Raw genomic sequence first — 8,124 nt, forward strand, 5'->3', positions numbered from 1 at the left:
TTATCATCTTTTCATACACATACATTTGTATATATTTCATCTCATTAAACACAATTGCATAGATATTACAATTATTTAAGCAATATCAAATATATGCTTAATGACTTACCTTGTGTTGGGTAAAAATAGTCCAAGTCGGCTACTCGATGACCTTCACCTTTCCCTTACTTGATTCTCCTTCTTTAACTCCTTGAGTTTAATCAATAAATCAACTAGTTTAACCATCTTGCTAAACATTCATAATTCAATTACACATGCATATGTATGTTTGTATATTCGGCAACCATCCTCACTTATTACCCATTTAGTCAACAATCTAAGCCAAGACAAGGCTTCAATATGATTGCCTCTAACCGAATACATGCTCACCAATTTCCCTTCATGTGGCGAATATGCATGTCTATGTTGAGACCATTTATGCACTTATTACCACACAAAACAGCATACATTACTAACTAATACCTTTCCATATTGTAACTCAATACACATCTATCATTTCCTTCATAACCAAAATATCATCATAAGTATATACCTTAAGATAGTATATACGTCATACCAATACATCATGCTCAAACATATATACATATATGTATGCTAGAGCCGAATCTCAAGTTGATTGTAACTAAACATGAACATGATTTCGAAACACAAATCTTACTCTCCATGCAAAGAGCATAAATCACACTTGAGGATGTACTATGGCCAAATACATCACAACACCATAATTTTGGTCACGATTACACAAAGAACTTAGTATATCATTCAAAAATGCTCAAAGAAAATCTAAGAGTCCTCAATCCACCATCACATGTATCATCATTAAGCTTCATATTTAACATGCAATAGCATTAACTTAAAATCCACCTTGGCCAAATACCATCCCCATGATATAATAAAGATTTGAACCATGGGCTAATAAGAACATCAAGTTAGCAACCAAAACATGCATGAATCTCATGGCACAACATCAAACATACCTTAATCTTGATGCAAATATACCCAAACCTCTTCCTTATCCTCTTCCAACCCAAGCATGAAGCAAAATTCCTCCTTCCCTCTAGTATTTTCGGTCAAGAGAGAATGAAATGGATGAGCAAAATTTTTTTCTTTTCTTTTCTTCCATGTACGGCAATGGGGGGGTTTCACTCACACGTTTTTTTTCTTTCTTTACTACCCATGCTTATTTGTTTATTGTTTCCCCCTAATGCACCAACAAAACATGTTTCATAACATGTTTAGCCCATACTCCTTGTCATGACCGCCATCACTTGTAAAAGGGGTATTTGACATGCAAGGCCATTGTTTTGCATGCATGCTTTAATTAGTCATCATACATTTCCCCATCATACTTTTAAAGTTTTCTACTAGGTCCTTTCTAGTGAAATTCACATTTATAACTCTAAATTAAAGCATCAAAATGTCACACATGAGTTAACACATATTATAGGCATCAAAATAAATATCAAATTATTTTTATGCCTCGATTTTGTGGTCCCGAAACCACATTCCGACTAGGGTCGTTTTAAGGCTGTCACAACTCTCCCCCACTTAAGAAATTTTCGTCCCCGAAAATCTTACCGGTAAATAGGTTTGGGTATCGCTCCTTCATAGAGTTCTCGGGTTCCCAAGTAGCTTCTTCCATCCCGTGTTTGAGCCATAACACTTTTACTAACGGAACCCTTTTGTTTCGCAACTCCTTCACTTCACGAGCTAGGATACGAATCGGTTCTTCTTCACAACTCATATCGGCTTGAATTTTAACCTCTGATGGACTAATTGCGTGCGACGGATCAGACCTATAGCGTCGAAGCATCGAAACATGAAAGACGTCGTGAATCTTTTCAAGTTCAGAGGGCAAAATCAAACGATACGCAACTGGACCGACTCGTTCGGATATTTCATATGGCCCGTTGAACCTCGGGCTCAATTTGCCTTTACGGCCAAATCTGAGTATCTTTTTCCAAGGCGAAACTTTAAGAAAAACTTTATCTCCCACTTGATACTCAATGTCTTTTCGTTTCAAATCCGCGTACGACTTCTAACGATCGGAGGCTATCTTCAGATTTTCACGGATTACTTTTACTTTCTGTTCAAAGATCTTTAATCAAATCCACTCCAAAAGTTTTGTTCTCACCGAGCTCGGTCCAAAACAATGGTGTACGGCATTTACGCCGTATAAGGCCTCGTAAGGCGCCATCTTAATACTTGATTGAAAACTATTGTTGTGCGAATTCAATCAAAGGTAAGTACTGCTTCCCATGAACCACCGAACTCGAGGATGCAACATCTCAACATATCCTCAAGTATCTGAATTATCCGCTCGAATTGACCATCGGTTTAGGGGTGAAAGGCGGTGCTGAAATGCAACTTGGTACCTAAAGCTTCTTGCAATCTCTTCCAAAATCGCGAGGTGAACCTCGGATCTCTATCCGACACCACGTAAATCGGTACCCGTGTAATCTCACAACTGAGAAACATACAATTCAGCTAGTTTATTCAATGAAAAGTCCGTGCGACGGGATAAAGTGAGCCGACTTAGTCGATCTATCAACAACCCAAATCGCATCCTTCTTGCTCACGACAATGGCGGTCCGGACACAAAGTCCATTGTGACTCGATCCCATTTCCACTCGGGTATCGTAATCGGCTGAAGTAATCCTGAAGGCACTTGATGTTCTGCTTTCACTTGTTGACATATTAAACATCTCGAAACAAAGTCGGAGATGTCTCGTTTCATACCATGCCACCAAAACCGTCATTTCAAATCGTTGTACATCTTCGTACTCCCCGGGTGGATTGCCATTCGGCTATAATGGGCTTCGTTCAGAATCATTGAAATAAGTTCTGAATTCTTTGGAACACACAGACGACTTCTTAACCTCAAACAATCGTCATCACCAATATGAAACTCTGATTCCTTGTTCGGAACACACTCAGCCCGTTTTGCAATCGGAACACACTCAGCCCGTTTTGCAACCAACTCATCATCAACTTTCTGAGCTTCACGAATTTGATGAGTTAACAATGGTTTGGCCTTTAATTGACTACTAACACATTGTCGGGTAGAATAGACAAGTGTACATTCATTGCTCGTAAAGCAAGCGGTGATTTCCGCTTAAAGCGTCCGCAACCACATTAGCCTTTCTGGGTGATAATCAATGACAAGCTCGTAATCTTTTAACAACTCGAGCCAACGTCTTTGTCGAGATTTAAGTCTCTTTGAGTCATCAAATATTTGAGACTTTTGTGATCCGAATACACATGGCACTTCTCACCAAATAAGTAATGTCGCCATATCTTTAAAGGCGAATACGATGGCGACCAATTCGAGATCATGGGTCGAATAATTTTTCTCATGTGGCTTCAATTGTCTCGACGCGTAGGCCACAACTCGACCTTCTTGCATTAATACGCAACCTAACCTAAGTAGGGAGGCGTCACTATAAATGACAAACTCTTTGCCGATTCGGCTGCACTAAAACCTGAGCTTCCGTTAAATGAGTTTTCAATTGATCGAAACTTTTCGACACTTTTCCGTCCATTCAAACTTGACATCCTTCAAAACAGTTTACGTCATGAGTGTGGCTATCATCGAGAATCCTTTTACAAACCGTCGGTAATAGTAAGCAAAGTCCCAAAAAGCTCGAACCTCGGTAATATTTCTGGAGGCTTCGGTTAAGTATAGTTGAAATTTTACTCGGTCGACTCGAATACCCGATCGCAGATACCACATGACCCAAGAAGCTAACCTCTCTTAACCGAACTCACACTTGCTTGAACTTAGCATATAACTGCTTATCCCGTAAAATTTGCAACACTAATCTCAGGTGCTCCGCATGTTCGGTCTCATCTCTTGAATAGACCAAGATGTCAATGAACACCACTACGAACCGATCCAAATATGATCTGAAGATCCGATTCATCAAATCCATAAATACCGCAGGGGCATTAGTGAGCCCAAACGGCATCACTAAGAATTCGTAGTGACCATATCTCGTTCTGAAGGCAGTTTTGGGTATATCCGAATCTCGAATTCGCAACTGATAATAGCCCGATCTCAAATCTATTTTTGAAAACACTGAGGCTCCTTGAGTTGATCGAACAAATCATCGATCTGCTGATAACGGATATTTGTTCTTTATTGTCACTTTATTAAGTTGACGATAGTCGATGCACAACCTCATGGTTCCGTCCTTCTTTTTCACAAACAACACTGGTGCACCCCAAGGTGAAAAACTCGGGCGAGCAAAACCTCTATCCACCAACTCTTGCAACTGAGCTTTCAACTCCTTTAATTCCGTTGGTGCCATACGATACGGAACTATCGAAATCGGTGTGGTCCAAGGTACAAGCTCAATACCAAACTCTATCTCCCGAACAGGTGGCAAACCCAATAATTCTTCGAGAAAAACATCCGGGTATTCACAAACCACCGGCACAGATTCGAGTTTTATTTCTAACTCCGTATCATCAAGTACATACGCAAGGTATGCTTCGCACCCTTTTCTTACATATTTCTGAGCCAACATTGATGATATTACAGCTGGCAACCCCTTCAAGTCCATAGACTCAACTCGGATCATCTCGTTATTTGCGCATCTCAAATCAATAGTCTTACTTTTGCAATTCACAACCGCATCATGCACGGTCAACCAATCCAACCCAAGAATAACATCAAATTTATCGAACGGCAAAAGCATCAAGTCCGCCGGAAAACAAGAACCTCGAATGACTAGGGGGCATTTCTTACACACTTTATCGACCAGCACGTAACGACCAAAGGGATTTGACACCCGAATTACGAACTCAGTAGACTCAACAGGTAGAGTTTTACTAGATGCTAAGGTTTCACATACATATGAATGAGTAGATGCAGGGTCAATCAATGCAATCACACTAGTATCAAAGAAAGTGAAAGTACCAGTGATAACGTCAGGGGAGGATGCCTCCTCTCGTACGCGGATAGCATATGCTCTAGCAGGAGCACGAGTCTCGGATCGAACAACTCTATCAGAGACCCCTCTCTGATTACCACCCCTACCTCCTGAAATCCTCGGGGGTCTACCTCTAGCCGTCGTCCCACTAGATCTTACACCTTGCATCTTATTCTTCTCATCTAGCTCCGTGCAATTTCTAATGAAGTGGTCCCTCGAACCGCATCCATAACAGGCCCTATTAACAGACTTACCCCAACATTCACCTATGTGTCGTCTTCCACATTGGGGGCATTCGGGCTTTTCTTGACGATTATTGCCCACACTAGCTACCGAGGTAGCTCGTGAGTCCATCGATGGTCGTGCTCTAATGGAAATCCCCGCAATCGCCCTCGACTTATTTGTGTCCTCTTTGAACTTCTTTACAGCCGAAAATGGAGCCTTGCCCGTCGATCTTTTATGATAATCTCTAGCTTCAAATTCAGCCTTCCTCTTCTCCCTTCCGAGCTCTTCCGCCTTGCAGTGCTCGTTCAACTAGTGTTACAAATTCTTTTATCTCCAAAATACCCATCAAGAGCTTTAACTCTTCATTCAATCTCTCTTCAAATCTTTTGCACATAGCAACCTCATCAGCCACACACTCCAGAGCATACCGACTAAGTCTTACGAACTCATGTTCAGATTCAGATCTCAATCATACGACCTTGCTTAAGCTCTAAGAATTCCTTACGCTTTTGATTGATGAACCGTTGACTAATGTATTTCTTTCAAATTCATTTGGAAGAAATCCCAAGTAACTTGCTCCTTTGGGACTATGAAAATTAAGGTCCTCCACCAATAGTAGGTTGAGTCTCGCAACAAGGATATAGCACACTTAAGACATTCATCGGTGTGCATGACAGTTCATCAAACACTCTAATGGTGTTATCAAGCGAAACTCAGCCCTTTCGGCATCATCAAGAACTATGGCCTTAAACTCCTCGACCCCACGCTTCCTAATCAAGTCCACGGTAGTTTACTCACCTCACGGGATCAAGAATCGATGGCATTACGGGCTCTTGGGGTGGATTATTTATATTTGGGAATGGTTGGACAGTAGGATTGGTTCGGGCATAATGCGCGACCCACTCATTCATGGTGAAAAAGGCTTATTTCGCCCCTTCATCTTGATTATTCGCGGATGACTGAGGCTCAACAGGCGGTGTCCCTTGAGCAGGAGCAGCAACTACACTTTCAACGTCATCCGCCAAGGGTCTCTCTACCCCAGGTTCCATTTGCTAATCAAAACAAAAATTTCAACCGTCAGAAGTCATCACATTTTTAAGCACTAACACATTGGCATGTATAGCTACACTCACACGCGCTACGGTAATTCTAGATCCGACAACCATAGCTCTGATACCAATAAAATTGTAACACCCCGAACCCGAGATCGTCGCCGGAGTCGAACACGAGGTGTTAACAGACTTCAAACCACTTATTGAGAATTTCCTAGACAAGCTGCCAATCTGTGTACTAGTCACTTCAAAAATCATATCTTGAGTTTTACAACTCGAAAATCAGTTTCGTAATTTTTCCTTAAAACTAGACTCATATGTCCATCTACAGATTTTTTTCTAGAATTTTTTGTCGAGCCAATTAGTACAGTTTATTAGTTAAAGTCTCCCCTGTTGCAGGGATCGACTACACTGACCTTTGTGCGTTACAAATTGGATATCTCCCTGTACAGGGCTTCAATACTGATGTCGTTTGTTTCTATAGAAACTAGACTCAGAGAGGAATCTACACATATATGGCATGACTCCTAATTATCTCTGGTTAATTTACAATGATTTTCCAAAGTCGGAACAGGGGATCCAGAAACCGTTCTGGCCCTGTTTCACGAGAACTTTAATATCTCTTAAAATAAAGCTCATATGGTTGTTTTGTTTCATCCATATGAAAATAGACCCATCAAGCTTCGAGTACGTAATTTTTTTAGCTATTAATTCCACTTCTACTATTTTTAGTGATTTTTCGATCTCATATCACTGCTGCTGTCCGCAACAGTTACTGCAGAGACTATGCCAATTTCATGAATCCTTCCTTAGTCTTACTACTCATCCATCATACGTGACACAAATTATGGCCACCTTATCAAAATTAAGGTTTCTAATACTGTGGCTATAGATTCTAGCATCCCACTCAAACGACCACATAGGCCATTTTACATGGCTTAAAGTTTACAACCCAAAATTTAACAAAACAAAATAGCTCATACATGCCAAATGTTCTCCTAAGTCGACTAAGAAGATAATACCAAAGATTGCTCGCGGTGTGATGACTTCGTTGTGATTCTGAACACCCAAAAGGAGACGAGCCCAAGGAACCTAAAATGGGTGACAAGAAAACACCGAGTGAGTTTATAACTCGGTAAGTTATAAGCATTCCACAACCATCCATTAATACAATTATCATAAAATGAAATAATGAAACAAGGCCAAATGTTCCACCATACCGAACTATACCATAGTTCCTTAGATCTTCGGATCAATCTCATACCAAGTCATACATTTACATTTCATATACTGTTCAATAGGATATTTGAAGCAATTTCCATACATCATTTCATTTCCGCAACAATCATGCAATCAAATGAACTTTCATCTATTCCACGATACCTTATTTACGGAATGCAATGAAATCATCACATAAATTTAAATCTTACCAACTCCACCCGAGCATGAACATAGCATCTATTAGCCATGAACTCAAGATACTTACTCTTTTCGCTGTCCATACTCATCTCGATAAAATCACGCCTCCATATAAATGTTCAATCGGAGATATGTGTAGAGTTCGCACACATAGTGCTTAATACTCAATCACGCACACTTAGTGCCATATGATTCAAGCCCGCACACATAGTGCCATATAGTCCAAACTCGCACACTTAGTGCCGTACATTACAAGCTCGCACACTCGGTGCCAATCTCGTCACCGTACACATCTATTTCTCGCACACTTAGTGCCAAGCAAACTTCCTACACATTTCACTATCTCTTTTCGTTCAACATTATCATCTTTTCATACACATACATTTGTATATATTTCATCTCATTAAACACAATTGCATAGATATTACAATTATTTAAGTAATATCAAATATATGCTTAATGACTTACCTTGTGTTGGGTAAAAATAGTCCAAG

The sequence above is a fragment of the Gossypium arboreum genome, chromosome 6, assembly GCF_025698485.1.
Source record: "Gossypium arboreum isolate Shixiya-1 chromosome 6, ASM2569848v2, whole genome shotgun sequence".
NCBI classification, from domain to species: Eukaryota; Viridiplantae; Streptophyta; class Magnoliopsida; order Malvales; family Malvaceae; genus Gossypium; species Gossypium arboreum.